This window comes from Somniosus microcephalus, chromosome 2 (assembly GCF_052327205.1).
Source record: "Somniosus microcephalus isolate GS21.2 chromosome 2, FLI_Smic_1.0, whole genome shotgun sequence".
Classification (NCBI taxonomy): Eukaryota; Metazoa; Chordata; class Chondrichthyes; order Squaliformes; family Somniosidae; genus Somniosus; species Somniosus microcephalus.
Genome location: NC_140988.1, coordinates 3,622,180 through 3,640,888, shown reverse-complemented (window position 1 = coordinate 3,640,888; position 18,709 = coordinate 3,622,180). Strand labels below are relative to the sequence as shown.

The 18,709-nt window shown below is 48.4% G+C and overlaps 1 protein-coding gene across 4 annotated transcripts in view; it reads right to left on the bottom strand.

Moving 5' to 3' along the window:
* Nucleotides 1-18,709, bottom strand: part of LOC147122495 (protein phosphatase 3 catalytic subunit alpha) — a 408,075-nt gene that overhangs the window by 250,091 nt on the left and 139,275 nt on the right. The gene's annotated exons all lie outside the window — the stretch shown is intronic.

The window sequence follows — 18,709 nt, the reverse complement described above, 5'->3', positions numbered from 1 at the left end:
ACACCGGTATATAAGTGCTGTGGCATGATTTATAGGGCAGATTCGCCCTGACCTTCGAATAGTAAAGTCCTGTTTGTTTGTTACTCCTGAAGTCTGTGTCATTATTAACTGCACAACCCACAGACTTTACAGGCAGGGGTAGTGAAGCTTCCGGCGTCAAGTCCCACGTAGCCTGGGGCACTGGTGTGTAGTCCTCGTGGGTGTCGAGCGGGTCGCGGGGCCCAGGCGTGCCGTCTGCTGGGGTTGGATATTGGATCGTGGGGGGGGGGGGGGGGTGGTAGTGGGTAGTGGGTTACTGGGGCCCCCGAGGGTGCGAGGTCTCGTATGGAGACCGTGTCCTCCCGCCCGTCCGGGTACGCAATGTAAGCGTACTGGGGGTTGGCGTGGAGGAGGTTGACCCTCTCGACCAGGGGGTCCGTTTTATGGGTCCTCACGTGTCTTCTCAGTAGGACCGGCCCTGGGGATGTCAGCCATGGCGGTAGCGATGTCCCCAATGTGGACTTCCTTGGGAAGACAAACATTTTCTCATGAGGGGTGGCGTTAGTGGCAGTGCAGAGCAGTGACCGAATAGAGTGGAGCGCATCGGGGAGCACATCCTGCCAGCGGGAGGTCGGAAGGCCCCTAGACTTTAAGGGTAGCAGGGCGGCCTTCCAAACTGTCGCATTCTCTCTTTCCACCTGTCCGTTCCCCTGGGGGTTGTAACTGGTGGTCCTGCTTGTGGCAATACCCCTAGCGAGCAGGTACTGGCGGAGTTTGTCGCTCATAAACGATGAGCCCCAGTCGCTATGGATATAGCTGGGGAAACCGAACAGGGTGAAGAGGTCGTTCAGACATTTAATGACCGTGGCACTGGTCATGTCCGGGCAGGGGGTGGCGAACGGGAATACTCATCAATAATGTTGAGGAAGTACACATTACGGTCGGAGGAGGGGCGAGGCCCTTTAAAATCAACGCTCAGGCGCTCGAAGGGGCGAGTGGCTTTTATCAGGTGAGCCCTGTCTGGTCTATAAAAGTGCGGTTTGCACTCAGCGCAGACTTGGCAGTTCCTGGTCATGGTCCTGACCTCCTCAATGGAGTAAGGCAGGTTGCGGGCCTTGATGAAGTGGAAGAACCTGGTGACCCCCAGGTGGCAGAGGTCATTGTGGAGGGCCCGCAGTCTATCGATCTGCGCGCTGGCGCAGGTGCCACGCGATAGAGCATCTGGGGGTTCATTGAGCTTCCCGGGCCGGTACAAGATCTCGTAATTGTAGGTGGAAAGTTCGATTCTCCACCTCAAGATCTTGTCATTTTTGATTTTGCCCCTCTGCTTGTTGTTAAACATAAAAGCAACTGAACGCTGGTCAGTGAGCAGGGTAAATCGTTTTCCGGCCAGGTAGTGCCTCCAATGACGCACAGCCTCCACAATAGCCTGGGCCTCCTTCTCAACAGCGGAGTGTCTGGTCTCCGGGCCCTGGAGGGTTCGTGAAAAGAAGGCCACGGGTCTCCCCGCCTGATTAAGGGTAGCGGCCAGGGCAAAGTCGGACGCGTCGCTTTCCACCTGGAAGGGGATGGATTCGTCCACTGCGTGCATGGTGGTTTTGGCAATGTCTTCTCCTTGATACGGTGGAAGGCTAAGCGGGCCTCTGCTGTCAAGGGAAAAGAGGTGGACTTGATCAGCGGACGGGCCTTGTCTGCATAGTAGGGGACCCACTGGGCGTAATAGGAGAAAAACCCTAGGCACCTCTTCAGGGCCTTGAGGCAGTGGGGCAGTGGGAGTTCCATAAGGGGACGCATCCGGTCGGGGTCGGGACCGATGACTCAGTGTTCCACAACACAGCCAAGGATGGCGAGGCGGGTTCTGCGGAATATGCACTTCTCCTTGTTATACGTCAGGTTCAGGAGTTGGGCGGTGCAGAGGAATTTTTCGAGGTTTGCGTCATGGTCCTGCAAGTCATGGCCGCAGATGGTCACATTGTCCAGATATGGGAAAGTGGCCTGCAACGCATTTTGATCGACCATCCGGTCCATCTCCCTTTGGAAGACGGAGACCCCGTTGGTGATGCCAAAGGGAACCCTAAGGAAGTGGTAGAGGCGGCCGTTTGCCTCAAAGGCAGTATACTGGCGGTCCTCAGGGCGGATAGGGAGCTGGTGGTACGCTGATTTCAGGTCAATGGTCGAGAAGACGCTGTACTGTGCGATCTGGTTGACCATATCAGCTATGCGGGGGAGTGGGTAAGCGTCCAGGGTGTAGCGATTTATTGTCTGGCTGTAGTCGATGACCAGGCGCTGCTTCTCGCCGGTCTTAACGACCACAACCTGGGCTCGCCAGGGGCTGGTGCTGCCCTCAATAATCCCCTCCTTCAGGAGCCGCTCCACTTCGGTTTTAATGAAAACCCTGTCCCCGGCACTGTATCGCCTGCTCTTTGTGGCGATGGGCTTACAGTCAGGGGTGAGGTTAGCAAACAGTGAGGGGGGGGGGGGGGGGGGGGGGTGACTCTGAGTGTGGAGAGGTTGCACCTGGTGCGCGGCGGGCAATTTGGAAGCTGCTGGCTGCGGACTGAGAGTGGGGGGAGGGGTCCACCGTACGCCATCGTAACACTTTTAAGGTGGCACTGAAAATCTAACCCCAGTAGAACGGCAGCGCAGAGGTGGGGCAGGACCAGAAGTTTAAAATTATCGTACACAGTCCCGTCTACTAAGAGTGTCACCACGCAGTAGCCGCCAATGTCCGCCGACTGGGACTCGGAGGCCATAGAAATCCGCTGGTGCGCAGGCAGGACTGGGAGAGAGCAACGCCGCACCGTGTCGGGGTGGATGAAGCTCTCCATGCTCCCTGAGTCAAAAAGGCAGATTGTTTCGTGACCATTTACCTTAATGTCCATTGTGGACCGGGCCAGTTGGTGCGGTCTCGCTTGGTCCAGCGTAACGGAGGCCAGCGTAGGGGTCGGTGTGTCGTTGCGGGTATCAGATGAGGCGGTGTTGGGGGCCTGCTGCGTCCCGGCTGGCGTCCAAGATGGCGGCGTCCGTGATCCCCATGTGGCTGGAGGCGTCCAAAATGGCTGCTGTTCCGGTGGTTCGCACATGGCTGGGGAGGCCCAAGATGGCGGCCCGCATGGCCCACATGCAGCGCTGCTGGGGTTCGGGGTGGCTTTGGCCCTGCAGACGCTGGCGTAGTGTCCCTTCTTCCCGCAGCCCGAGCAGATCGCATTTTTCGCCGGGCAGCGCGCTCTGGGGTGTTTGGCCTGGCCACAGAAGTAGCATTTCTGGCCTTGGGACACTGCTGCGGTAGTTGGGCCGTTGCTGGGATGTGGCTGGGGTGGCACGGCGCTATGAGACGGTCTTACCGTGTCCCAGGCTGTCGTTCCCCGCGGTGTCCACGGTGCAGAGGAGTAGGCATCCATGCCCCAGTAGGCTGCGTCCAATGATAGTGCGAGTTCAGAGGCCTTGTTGAGGTCGAGGTCACTCTGCTCCAACAGTCGCTGTCGGGTGTAATTGGACCTGTGGCCCGCTACAAAAGCGTCCCGGATAAGTTCCTCTGTGTACACGGCGGCCTTTAAATCCTTACAACCACAGGCCTGGCCAAGCACAGACAGTGCCTGAAGGTATTCCTCGGTCGATTCCCCAGGTTGTTGTTTACGACTCCCCAGGAGGTGCCTGGCCTACACCTCGTTCACTGGGCGCGTGTACTGGTCCTTGAGGAGCTTGATAGCAGCCGTGTACGAGGTCGCGTCCTGGATGACCGAGTATGCTCGGTGGTTCACTTTGGAGGTCAGGACATCCAGTTTGTCCTCATCCGATTTGACCGTTGCAGCGGAGGTGATCAGGAATTTTTCAAAGCACCTAAGCCAGTGAGCAAACTTGGTGGATGCGTCCGCCTCCCGATGGTCTAAGTCTAGGCATGCTGGTGTGAGGATCTTCTCCATTATGAAAAATCTTGTTAATAAAATTGATGCGCTATCAATCACTCAAAAGACTGAGGTTAAGCGAGTAACTAACAGGCTTTTATTAACAAGAGAATGAAGGTGTGCCTCGAGTGGTCAACCAGTCCAGAATACAGAGGGACTGTGGAGCAGTCACCTTTATACCTGGACTTGTGGGAGGAGTCAGCCGAGGCATGTACAGACATGTACACAGTGGAATACAAACAGTGGTTTACCACAGTACAACGATCAGGAAAGATTGAACAGGCGGGGGCCCTTTTCTCGAAAAGAGAGAAGGCTGAAGAGTGACCTGATCGAGGTCTTTAAAATTATGAAAGGGTTCGATAGGGTCGACGTAGAGAAGATGTTTCCACTTGTGGGGGAGACCAGAACTAGGGGTCATAAATATAAAAGTCACTAATAAATCCAACAGGGAATTCAGGAGAAACTTCTTTACCCAGAGAGTGGTGAGAATGTGGAACTCGCTACCACAGGGAGTGTTTGAGGCGAATAGTATCGATACATTTAAAGGGAAGCTGGATAAGCACGCGAGGGAGAAAGGAATAGAAGGATATGCTGATGAGGGTGAGATGAAGAGGGGTGGGAGGAGGCTGGTGTGGAGCATAAACACCGGCACGGACCAGTTGGGCCGAATGGCCTGTTTCTGTGCCGTACATTCGATGTCATTCGATGTAATGAATACTGTCCATCTCTCCTATTGGCCACACAGTTTGATGTAATCCGCAAATCTGTCATCACCTGGAGTAGCATCCTTGGACTTCGATGACGAGCATAGGCTGCTTTGCTAGTGCACGATCACCAGCGTTAGCGGAACAGGTTCTCGAGACTCATGCAGATGTCCGCAAGCTGAAGGAGAACAGGCTAGCGGAATCGAAAGTACCCATTGAAAAAAATACAGGGTCATTGGCTGCCAGTCTCCGCGGGTCCCAGCAACCTCACTACTGGTTTGCGAGAACGGCGCTTTGTGAGGTGGCACCACTCGCATGGGTCTTTGCACAAATATAAAAGTCGCTTTAACTCCGGCCTTCAGACAAAGCTTCTTCTGTTTCCCACAGCTGGGCCACTTTTCAATCCCGCAAGCTAACTTCTCATTTATTTCACAAGCTTCAACCTTCTTTCAAAAAATCCTACACTTGGAACTTCATCAAATGCCTCGTGAAAATTCAAGTCAATTCTATCCAGAGAGCCCTCATTTAGTAGTTTAGCTCCCTTCTCAAAGAATTCCAATAGATTTCCATGGTAAGGTTTATTGAGGCTAAACCCAGACTGACTTTTCCTTTCCTCCTCTTGGCTCTTTGGATGAATATTAATAGGATTGTGTAAAATACACTCAGCATTTTCTCACCAAGTCTATAAATTCTCCAATTCACACACAACTCCTCCTTCGATAAATCAGGTTAGCATCCACTATCCTCCAGACATTGGATTTGAGAGTTCCTATAAATATTAACCAGAACCTCACCTAATTCCTCCATCATTTTCCTGAAAACTGGCAGGCTGCATCTCATCTGATCTATCGGGCAAAGTCAGTGAAGGTGCATTACCGCCACAGAGTGTTGTGAGGCAAGGCTGCAGGTCGGAATGGAATGCTCCAGCCCCGGTTCTCTGACCCTCACCTTTCACTAGAGAGCGCAGCCTCACTGAATTTGCCCTCGTGTCCCCCCCCCCCCCCCCCGGTCGACATTTACTTCCTCGTGAAGGCGGCTGTGCTGAGCCTCGGCATGTGTTACAGATTCTCAAGCCAAAGGTCTTGTGCAGACTGGTGTGAGGAATTCATTTAACAGGGCTGCAGGATCCTCCAATATTTCAACAGCCTTCCATCTTAGTTTTAGCTGAGAATATCTCCTGGCTCCATCTCGCTGCCATCTCCGATCTAGTTTTCTATTAACAGCTTACCTCTACCAATACTCGTTCCGGTTCTCGACTGAAATATGATTCTAAAAGCTGGTAACTTGACTTTGCATCTTTTAAAACAATTCTGCTCAATCTTCAATTTAAAGAGTTTCAGAAACATTTATTTTTGAGATATAAGGTGTTTGACTGACTGTGTTTGGTGCGGCAATTGCAATTGAGAAATGAATTGCCAAAACATTGGACAGTATTTGCGACTTAGATACTTGGAGAAGCTGCAGAACTGCAATGGTTCAATGTTTCTGTGGCCTGTGTTTAGGTTTTAAATAGTGGGACTAACTGGATTGTTCTTCCAAAGAGCCTGCACAGACTCGATGGGCCGAATGGTCTCCCTTCTGTGTTGTACGTGTAACATTTGCATATTGAATTGTCATTGGCCCGCAGGCATCTGTAAGGTATACCTATTATATTCACGTGATCACATGCTGAGTTGTCATTGGCCTGCAGGCATCTGTAAGGACTGCTATTGTTTTGGAGGACCCAGGGTCCTGACTCCATCTTGTCCACACGGTGCTGTACTGCTGTGAGTCAGATCAGACCTGATGCTTCATTAAAATAGTTTAAACTGTAATACTCCGTTGTCCTGCAATTTATTATTTTTGTACAAAACAAGACATGGTGTCAGAAGTGGGGTTTGAAATGGACATCGTTGGAGCTCCCTTACCTCGAATGAATTGGGAGTCTTTGAACTTACCTAGAGAATGGCGCAAGTTCAAGCAACACGTGGAGTTGGTGTTTTCGGGTCCACTGAAAAGCAAAGGGGAGGAAGAAAGATGCAGCTACCTACTCCTGTGGATCGGAGAAAAAGGGAGAGACATTTTTAACACATGGTCTCTCACCGCGGATGAAGCAAAGGTACTGAAAAGTTATTTTGACCGTTTTGAAGCATATGTGATGCCCAAGACAAATACGATATTCGCTAGGTACAAGTTTCAGAAGAAAGTACCAGGAGCTAATGAGTCGTTTGAACAGTTCGTGACTGAGTTAAAACTACTAGTAAAAGACTGTGAATATGCAGATAAAGATGAGATGGTCAGAGACCGCATCGTGTTTGGAATACATTCAGCTAAAGTGAGAAACTTTTGAATGTTGGGTCCGGGCTAACGCTGGACAAAGCTATAGACATAGCTAGATCGCACAAGATAGCCCAAGCATAGTTGAAAACCATAACCGGCGCCACGAGCAGCTCGAGTGAACAGACAGTGCACGCAGTTAATAGACACACACCAAAGAACACCGCCCAGAGAGCGTGTTTCAGAACAGAAAGAACAGAGGGAGTTCTAAAAATGAGCGACACAGACATAAAACGCTTCAAAAACTGTGGATATTGTGGAAACAAGATGCATGGAGAAAAGGCGCAATGCCCTGCCAAAGGAAGGCAATGTACTAAATGTGGTAAACGGAACCACTTTGCTAAAGTTTGCAAGACTGTTTTTGGAAAAGCAGTACACACAGTGAGTGACAGCCAAATACCAGATAGAGAGCCAAATGCAGAGGAACTGTTTATTGATTCTGTGTCACAGAAAAAACAGATTTCAGAGACTGAGCAAGCTTTTGCCGATATTGAGATAGGAAAACAGGGCAAAGAGCTTAAGTTTAAACTAGACACTGGATCTCAGGTTAATGTAATTCCTCTGAGTGAGTATCACAGCTTGAAGGATGAGTGTGAGCTACAGCCCACCTCACGCAGACTGACCGCCTATGGGGGTGAGCAGCTCATTGTAAAAGGCACATGCGTGATGAAATGCAAGTACAAAGAAAGCAACATGATATTGGACTTTTACATTATTGACACTCGAGCACCTCCAGTGCTAGGTCTAAAGGCATGTTTAGACATGGACCTCGTCAAGCTAGTGCTATCATTGACAGCACCAGTTGAGAAGCAGACAGTCATGGAGGAGTTTGCTGATGTTTTCAAAGGAATCGGACTATTCCCAGGTGAATGCACTATTCACCTTGACCCAGCAGCAACCCCTGCGGTTTGCCCACCGAGAAGGATACCCCTTGCTCTACGTAGTCGCCTGAAGGAGGAGCTGCAGAGCATGGAGAATACAGAAATCATCGTCCGGGAAACAGAACCGACAGAGTGGGTCAACGCGTTAGTAGTGGTTGAGAAATCACGTACAGGCAAGCTCATAGTCTGTCTCGACCCCAGAGAGTTGAACAAGGCTATCAAACGCCCTCACTACCCTCTACCAACGCTAGATGACATCACACCCAAGCTAGTGGGAGCACGTTACTTCAGTGTAATGGACGCACGATCAGGATACTGGACTATCAAGCTCACGGAAGAGTCATCTACGCTAACAACGTTCAACACACCATTTGGACGCTACCGATTTCTGCGTTTACCATTTGGTCTTATCTCAGCTCAGGATGAATTCCAGCGGAAGATCGACGAAACCTATGAAGGCCTCGACGGAGTAGTCGCAATCGTAGACGACATCCTCATCTATGGCAGGAATAGAGAGGAACATGACAGGAACCTCCGTGCGATGCTACAAAGATCACGGGAGAAAGGTATCTGGCTCAACCCCGAGAAAAGCATAATCGGATCCACCGAGATCAGTTATTTCGGGCATCGCCTCTCAACTGATGGCATTAAGCCAGATCCAGAGAAAATCTCCGCCATCAAGAAGATGGAGCCGCCGAAGAACCGCGCAGAGCTAGAGACAGTACTAGGCATGGTTAACTACTTAGCCAAGCTTGCCCCGAGCCTCTCCGAAATCAACGCACCCATGCGTCAGTTGCTCAAACAATCCAATGAGTTCCTGTGGGACAAACAACATGACACAGCATTTCAGAAAATGAAAGACCTAATCACCAGAGAACCAGGACCAGTTCTTGCCTACTTCGACCCCAGCAAAGAGCTCAGACTACAAGTGGACACGTTAAAGTACGGACTAGGCGCAGTATTACTGCAAGAAGGAAAGCCCATCGCCTACGCTTCCAGATCTCTCTCAGACAGTGAAATCAACTATGCTCAAATCGAGAAAGAGCTATATGCAATTCTGTTTGGATGTAAGCGTTTCCACCAGTACGTCTATGGCCGACAAGTCATTGTGGAATCCGACCACAAGCCCCTCGAGTCAATCATGAGGAAACCACTAGCCACAGCCCCACCAAGACTACAGAGAATGATCCTTCAGCTACAGAAGTATGACTTCACAATCATTCACTGTCCAGGCAAAGACATTCCTGTCGCAGACACGCTCTCCAGAAAGTCTCTTAGCTACCAGGACAGCAGCCTCAGTGAAGGCATGGATGTGTAGGTGCACATGGTGTACAACAGCTTACCTGTGAACGACTCAAAACTGAAGGAGATCCGAGCAGAAACAGAGAAAGATGCACAACTCACACTGCTGAGCAAAGTCATACATGAAGGATGGCCTGAGGAAAGGAGGAAATGCCCTCAGAGCATATCTGAATTCTGGAACCACAGAGACGAACTGTCACAAATCAACAGAATCGTCTTCCAGGGGGAGAAAATCATCATTCCTACCAGTCTGAGAAGAGATGTTGACAAAAATTCATGCTGGACATATGGGCATGGAAAAATGCAAACAAAGAGCACGTGACATTATGTTTTGGCTCGGAATGTGCAAACACATTGAGGACATTGTTGGAAAATGTTCCATTTGTCTAGAACGCCGCCCATCAAATGTCAAAGAGCCCATGATACCTCACCGTATCCCAGACAGGTCGTCAGCTGCAAGCAAGTGCATGCAAAACGTGTACAGAGACAGCAACACCAAAAGAGATACTATGACAGGTCAGCTAGACTACTGCCGCCGCTGCACAATGGAGAATCCGTCAGAATCCAGGAGCGTGACTACTGGAAGCCAGCAGTCGTCATCCAGCCAGCTGACACTGAGCGATCGTATCACGTCCGCACCCCAGAAGGACAGGTGTACCGCCGCAATCGCAGGCACCTCCTGAACACCAAGGAATAACAGTCATTCTGACGAGAGGTCAAGCCTAGAGTTATCCTTGACTTGTGAACTGTCAAAGGGTGTAGGCGGATCGCTGCCCTAAAAAAATAACTGTACATCGTTATTGAAACGTTGAGATGTTTTCAGTGCTAGTTAAATGTTGAGTTTACTTCTATGTTGATGCTACTGAGAACATTATGTAGAAGAAAGGTTCAAAAGTAATGCATAACATTTTTCTTTTAAAAGGGGATGTAACATTTGCATATTGAATTGTCATTGGCCTGCAGGCATCTGTAAGGAATACCTATCATATTCACATGTGATCACATGCTGAGTTGTCATTGGCCTGCAGGCATCTGTAAGGACTGCTATTGTTTTGGAGGACCCAGAGTCCTGACTCCATCTTTTCCACACGGTGCTGTGTTGATTGAGAAAGCTCACAGACCTGATGCTTCATTAAAATAGTTTAAACTGTAATACTCCGTTGTCCTGCAATTTATTATTTTTGTACAAAGTGTGCAAAACAAGACAGTACGATTCTGAGATTCTTTAACGAAGCAAAGATGTTAATGAGGATGGGAGATATTTATGGGAATGGATCATTTTCCATTTCAGTCAGCATCAAGCGCTCCCCTGCATGGGCGAAATGCAGAGAAAAGCTCCCGGTACCTTGCCACAACATGCTCCATACCCAACCCACACCAGTTATTCCCATTTGGGTGGACAACAAAGGAACCATTTAAAGAGAGGCAGGGGGATTCTCCTGTGTCCTGACCGACACACCTCCCTGAACCATCATCAAGAACAGGTGAACTGGTCAAGCGCTGGCCAAGTTTATGTTAATGTATTACAAGCCAAATGTATGTTGAATGTTTAAATGTCTTAATCTAAATGTACACTCTCGGGAGCCGCAAGCCTACATTTCGTTGTACTGCACTTGTGCACTAGCAATGACAATAAAGTTGATTATGGTTATAGATTATGGTTATGCTGTCCGTCGGTGCTTGTGCACAAGTTGAGTCACATTTGTGTAAACAACACCGATTACTCTTCAAAAACCAATCCATTATTTCTGAAGAGCTTTGGGATATCACAAGGATGTGAAAGATGCTACATAAAATGCATCTTTTTCTTCCTCTTTTTAGAAAAAAAAATAGCAGAGATAAATGGCAGAATTCGAACCTTAATTGCACCGACATTAAAGCACTCCAGCGCCCTCTTCTGAACGGTCAGATCATCGGTAACGGGGGGAGGGGGCAGAAAATCACAGAACTGAGGGGAAGGATGTTCTTGCCATGGAAAGTGCAGCGAAGATTCACCAGACTGATACCTGGGATGGCAGGAATGACGTATGAGGAGAGATTGGGTCAATTGGGCTTGTACTCGCTGGAGTTTAGAAGAATGAGAGGGGATCTCATTGAAATTTATAAAATTCTAACAGGACTAGACAGACTAGATGCAGGAAGGATGTTCCCGATGGTCGGGGAGTCCAGAACCAGGGGTCACAGTCTAAGGATAAGGGGTAAGCCATTTAGGACAGAAATGAGGAGGAATTTCAAACCCAGAGAGTGGTGAACCTGTGGCATTCTCTACAACAGAAGGCAGTAGAGGTCAATTCATTAAATATATTCAAGGAGGAGTTGGATATATTTCTTAAGGCTAAAGGGATCAAGGGATATGGGGAGAAGGCAGGGACAGGGTACTGAGTTTGGATGATCAGCCATGATCTCATTGAATGGTGGAGCAGGCTCGAGGGGCCGAATGGCCGACTCCTGCTCCTATCTTCTATGTTTCTGTGTTTCTATGAAAGTTGGAAAAAATACTTTACATTGATCATGGCCAGAATGTGGAATTTTCTACCATGAGTACAGGCCATTATTATTATTTTAAAAATGGGAATTAAATTATTTCAAAAGAAAGGCTTTATATAAATTTAAGTCGTTGCTAGTGTTGTTGAATGGGAACTGATCAAGAAAGTAGGATTAGACAAAACAACATAAGAAACAGGAGCAGGATTCAAGTGGTGGGGGGGGGGGGGGGGAAGGAGTATAAAGGAAGGTGGTTGTAGTAGGCGACAGTATAGTTAGGGGGAGAGACACTGTTCTCTGCAGCCAGGAGCGTGAGTCCCGAAGGCTATGTTGCCTTCCCAGTGCCAGGGTAAAGGACATCTCCTCCGGGCTGGAGAAGAACTTGGAGTGGGAGGGGGAGGATCCAGTTGTCATGGTCCACGTAGGTACCAACGACATAGGTAGCACTGAGAGAGTTTGAGCAGCTAGGGACTAAATTAAAAAGCAGAACCACAAAGGTCATAATCTCTGGATTATTTCCTGAGCCACGAGCAACTTGGCATAGGGTCAATAGGATCAGGGAGATGAATGCGTGGCTCAAAGATTGGTGTGGGAGAAGTGGGTTTCGATTCGTGGGGCACTGGCACCAGTACTGAGGAAAGAGAGAGCTGTTCCGTTGGGATGGACTACACCTGAACCATGCTGGGACCAGAGTTCTAGCGAATCGAATAACTAGGGAGGTAGATAGGGCTTTAAACTAAATAAGGGGGGGGGGGGGGATCCCGGTGGAGAGAAATCTAGAATGTTAAAGAGAAAAGACAAGGAAGCAGTGCAGGAAAGTGATTGGGGTAAGGATAACCAGATTGTGTCAGGAGGGAACAGAGCGTACAAACAAAAGAGTGCACGAACAATTAAGGTCCGGGTAAGAAAACATGGTAAGATGACAAATAGGGCCATAGTACAAAAAATTAAGATGTCTAAAAATGTTAAAAAGACAAATCTAAAGGCACTGTATCTGAATGCACGAAGCATTCGTAATAAGGTAGACGAATTAACAGCGCAAATAGATGAAAACGGATACGATATAATTGCGACTACGGAGACATGGCTGCAGGGTGACCAAGGCTGGGAGCTGAATATCCAAGGATATTCGATATTTAGGAAGGACAGGCAAAAAGGAAAAGGAGGTGGGGTGACGTCGTTAGTAAAGAATGAAATCAGAGCAATAGTGAGAAAGGATATTGGGCTCAGAAAATCAAGATGTAGAATCAGTCTGGGTGGAGCCAAGAAGCACCAAGAGGCAGAAAACATTGGTGGGAGTTGTCTATAGGCCTCCACACAGTAGTGCTAATGTAGGGGATGGCATCAAACAGGAAATTAGAGATGCATGTAACAAGGGTACTACAATAATCATGGGTGACTTTTATCTATATATACCTGGCCAAACCAAATTAGCAATAATACTATGAAGGATGAATTCCTGGAGTGTGTACGAGATGGTTTTTTAGACCAGTACATTGAGGAGCCAACTAGGGAACAGGCTATCCTAGATTGGGTATTGTGCAATGAGAAGGGGTTAATTAATAATCTTGTTGTGCGGGGTCCTTTAGGGAAGAGTGACCATAACATGAAAGAATTCTTCATTAAGATGGAAAGTGAAGTAGTCCAATCTGAAACTAGGGTCCTAAATCTAAACAAAGGAAACTACAAAGGTATTAGGAGGGAGTTGGCTATGATAGATAGGGGAGCTTCATTAAAAGGCATGACGGTGGCTAGGCAATGGCTAACATTTAAGGAACAAATGCATGAATTGCAACAGTTATACCTTCCTTTCCTGCGCAAAAACACAAAAGGAAAAGCGGCCCAACCATGGCTAACAAAAGAAATTAAGGATAGTATTAGATCCAAAGAGGAGTCATATAAAGTTGCCAGAAAAAGTAGCAAGCCTGAGGATTGGGAGCAGTTTAGAATTCAGCAAAAAAGGGCTAAGAGATTGATTAAGAGGGGAAAAACAGATTATGAGTGTAAACTTGCAAGGAACATAGTAGCAGATTGTAAAAGCTTCTACAAGTATGTAAAAAGAAAAAGATTAGTGAAGACAAATGTAGGTCCCTTACAGTCAGAAATGGGAGAATTTATAATGGGGAACAAGGAAATGGCTGAGCAATTAAACAAATACTTTGGTTCTGTCTTCAGGGTAGAGGACAAAAAATAATTTCCTAGAAATGCTAAGGAACCAAGGGTCTAGTGAGAAGGAGGAATTAAAGGAAATTAATATTAGTAAAAAAATTGTGCTGGAGAAATTAATAGGGCTGAAAGCTGATAAATCCACAAGGCCTGAAAATCTGCAACCCAGAGTACTAAGAGGTAGCCATGGAAATAAATGTCACTGGGCTAGTAATCCAGAGGCCTGGACTAATGATCCAGAGACGTGAGTTCAAATCCCACCACGGCAGCTGGGGAATTTAAATTCAGTTAATTAAATAAATCTGGAATTAAAAAAAAGCTAGCATCAGTAATGGTGACCATGAAACTACCGGATTGTCGTAAAAACCCATCTGGTTCACTAATGTCCTTTAGGGAAGGAAATCTGCTGTCCTTACCTGGTCTGGCCTAGATGTGACTCCAGACCCACAGCAATGTGGTTGACTCTTAACTGCTCCCTGAAATGTCACTCAGTTGTAACTAACTGCTACGAAACAAAATAATAAGAATGAAACCGGACGGACCACCCAGCATCGACCTCGGCACCAGCTACGGACACGGCAACGGCACACCCAGCCCAGTCGACCCTGCAAAGTCCTCCTCACCAACATCTGGGGACTTGTGTCAAAATTGAGAGAGTCTGTCCCAAAGACTAGTCGAGCAACAGTCTGACATAGTCATACTCACAGAATCATACCTTTCAGCCAATGTCCCAAACTCCTCTATCACCATCCCTGGGTATGTCCTGTCCCACCGGCAGGACAGACCCACCAGGGGTGGCGGCACAGTGGTATACAGTCAGGAAGGAGTGGCCCTGGGAGTCCTCAACATTGATTCTGGACTCCATGAAGTCTCATGGCTTCAGGTCAAGCATGGGCAAGGAAACCTCCTGCTGATTACCACCTACCGCCCTCCCTCAGCTGATGAATCAGTACTCCTCCATGTTGAACACCACTTGAAAAAAGCACTGAGATTAGCAAGGGCACAGAATGTACTCTGGGTGGGGAACTTCAATGTCCATCACCAAGAGTGGCTCGGTAGCACCACTGCTGACTGCGTCCTGAAGGACATAGCTGCCAGTCTGGGCCTGCGACAGGTGGTGAACCAACACGAGGGATCAACCTACTTGACCTCGTCCTCACCAATCTACCTGTCGCAGATGCATCTGTCCATGACAGCATTGGCAGCAGTGACCACCGCACAGTCATTGTGGAGACGAAGTCCTGTCTTCACACTGAGGACACCCTCAATCGTGTTGTGTGGCACTACCACCGTGCTAAATGGGATAGAATCAGAAGAGATCTAGCAGCTCAAAACTGGGCATCCATGAGGCGCTGTGGGCCATCAGCAGCAGCAGAATTGTATTCCACCACAATCTGTAACCTCATGGCCCGGCATATCCCTCACTCTACCATTACCACCAAGCCAGGGGGCCAACCCTGGTTCAACAACGACTGTAGAAGTGCATGCCAGGAGCAGCATCAGGCGTACCTAAAAATGCAGTGCCAACCTGGGGAAGCTTCAACACAGGACTACATGCATGCTAAAAAGTGTAAGCAGCATGCTATAGACAGGGCTAAGTGATACCACAATCAACGGATCAGATCAAAGCTCTGCAGTCCTGCCACATCCAGTCGTGAATGCTGGTGGACCATTAAACAACTAACGGGAGGAGGAGGCTCCATGAATATCCCCATCCTCAATGATGGTGGAGCCCAGCACGTGAGTGCAAAAGACAAGGCTGAAGCGCTTGCAACCAACTTCAGCCAGAAGTGCCGAGTGGATGATCCATATCGGCCTACTCCCAAGGTCCCCACCATCACAGAAGCCAGTCTTCAGCCAATTCGATTCACTCCACGTGATATCAAGAAATGGCTGAGCACACTGGCTAGAGCAAAGGCTATGGGCCCTGACAATATCCCGGCTATCATGCTGAAGGCGTGTGCTCCAGAACTAGCCGCGCCTCTAGCCAAGCTGTTCCAGTCCAGCTACAACACTGGCATCTATCCGACAATGTGGAAAACTGCCCAGGTATGTCCTGTCCACAAAAAGCAGGACAAATCCAACCCGGCCAATTATCGCCCCATCAGCCTACTCTCAATCATCAGCAAAGTGATGGAAGGTGTCATCGACAGTGCTATCAAGAGGCACTTGCTCACCAATAACCTGCTCACTGATGCCCAGTTTGGGTTCTGCCAAGACCACTCAGCTCCTGACCTCATTACAGCCTTGGTCCAAACATGGACAAAAGAGCTGAATTCCAGAGGTGAGGTGAGAGTGACTGCCCTTGACATCAAGGCAGCATTTGAGCAAGTGTAGCATCAAGGAGCCCTAGTAAAACTGAAGTCAATGGGAATCAGGGGAAAAACGCTCCACTGGCTGGAGTCATACCTCACACAAAGGAAGATGGTTGTGGTGGTTGAAGGTCAATCACCACAGCCCAGGACATCACTGCAGGAGTTCCTCAGGGCAGTGTCCTAGGCCCAACCATCTTCACCTGCTTCATCAACGACCTTCCCTCCAACATAAGGTCAGAAATGGGGATGTTCACTGATAAATGCAGTGTCCAGCGCCATTCACAACTCCACAGATAATGAAGCAGTCCATGCCCACATTCAACAAGACCTGGACGACGTTCAGGCTTGGGCTGATAAGTGGCAGGTAACATTTGCACCACAGAAGTGCCAGGCAATGACTATCTCCAACAAGCGAGAGGCTAACCACCTTCCCTTGATATTCAATGGCATTAGCATCGCCGAATCCCCCACTATCAACAACCTGGGGGGGGTCACTATTGACCAGAATCTAACTGGACCAGTCAAATAAATACAAGAGCAGGTGAGAGGCTAGGTATTCTGCAGCGAGTGTCTCATCTCCTGACTCCCCAAAGCCTTTCCACCATTTACAAGGCACAAGTCAGGAGTGTGATGGAATACTCTCCACTTGCCTGGATGAGTGCAGCTCCAACAACACTCAAGAAGCTCAATGCCATCCAGGACAAAGCAGCCCGCTTGATTGGCACCCCATCCACCACCTTAAACATTCACTCCCTCCACCACCGGCATACCGTGACTGCAGTGTGTACCATCTAAAAGATGCACTGCAGCAACTCGCCAAGGCTTCTTCGGCAGCACCTCCCAAACCCACGACCTCTTCCACCTAGAAGGACAAGGGCAGCAGGCGCATGGGAACACCACCACCTCCAAATCACACACCATCCTGTCTTGGAAATATATTGCCGATCCTTCATCGTCACTGGTTCAAAATCCTGGAACTCCCTCCCTAACAGCACTGTGGGAGCACCTTCACCACACGGACTGCAGCGGTTCAAGAAGGCGGCTCACCACCACCTTCTCAAGGGCAAATAGGGTTGGGCAATAAATGCTGGCATTGCCAGCAACGCCCTGGTCCCATAAACCAATAAAAAAAATGTAACCCCACTATTTAAAAAAGGAGGGAGGGAGAGAACAGGGAACTACAGGCCGGTTAGCCTAACATCTGTAGTAGGGAAAATGCTAGAGTCTGTTATAAAGGATGTGATAACAAGATACTTAGAAAATATCAACGGGATTAGACAAAGTCAACATGGATTTATGAAAGGGAAATCATGTTTGACAAACCTACTGGAGTTTTTTTTTTGAGGATGTAACTGGTAGAATAGATAAGGTGCATGTGGTGTATTTGGATTTTCAGTAGGCCTTTGATGAAGTCCTACATAAGAGGTTAGTGTGCAAAATTAAAGCACATGGGATTGGGGGTAATATACTGGCATGGATTGAAAATTGGTTAACAGACAGGAAACAGAGAGTAGGAATAAATGGGTCTTTTTCGGGGTGGCAGGCGGTGACTCGTGGGGTACCGCAGGGATCAGTGCTTGGGCCCCAGCTATTCACAATATATAGCAATGATTTGGATGAGGGAACAAAATGTAATATTTCCAAGTTTGCTGACGACATGAAACTAGGTGGGATTGTGAGTTGTGAGGAAGATGCAAAGAGGCTTCAAGGCGATTTAGACAAGTTGAATGAGTGGACAAATATATGGCAGATGCAGTATAACGTGGATAAATGTGAAGTTATCCACTTCGAAAGGAAAAACAGAAAGACAGAGTATTATTTAAATGGTGATAGATTGGGAAATGTTGATGTACAAAGGGACCTGGGTGTCCTTGTACACCAGTCACTGAGGGAGCGCCGCACTGTCAGAGGGGCAGTACTGAGGGAGCGCCGCACTGTCGGAGGGGCTGTCTTTCGGATGGGATGTTAAACCGAGGCCCCTTCTGTTGTCTCAGGTGGACTTAAAGAATCCCGTGGCACTATTTCTCCCCGGTGTCCTGGGGCCAATATTTATCCCTTAACCAACATCACTAAAAAACAGATTATCTGATCATTATCACATTGCTGTTTGTGGGAGCTTGCTGTGCACAAATCAGCTGCCACATTTCCAACATTACAACAGTGACCACACTTCAAAAAGTACTTCATTGGCTGTAAAACACTTTGGGACGTCCGGAGGTTGGAAACGGTGCTGGAGAAATCTTTTCCCATGTCAAACTCCTGAGGTACCTTCAGCGTGTCTGGTGTATCATCCAAGAAAATACCCAAAGAAAAACGGCCTCATTTGAAAACTCACAACTACGCACAGTGACAAACTGCTCACAAAGTTCCAGATTACAGGCATGCAGTGTATGCTAACCAGAGAATGAGTCAAGATTTAATATTCAGTGCTGACAGCGGCACAGTTTAGGAGCAGCAATAATCAGTGAGGATAATGACTTCGCCTAGTGTAGTGTGGTGCCATTCACATCATTCAACAGCACAAACCAGACGGGTGTTGAAGCTAAAGGACAAAGCAGCCCGCTTGATCGGAACCCCATCCACCATCTTAAACATTCACTCCCTCCACCACCGGCGTACCGTGGCTGCAGTGTGTACCATCTACAAGATGCACTGCA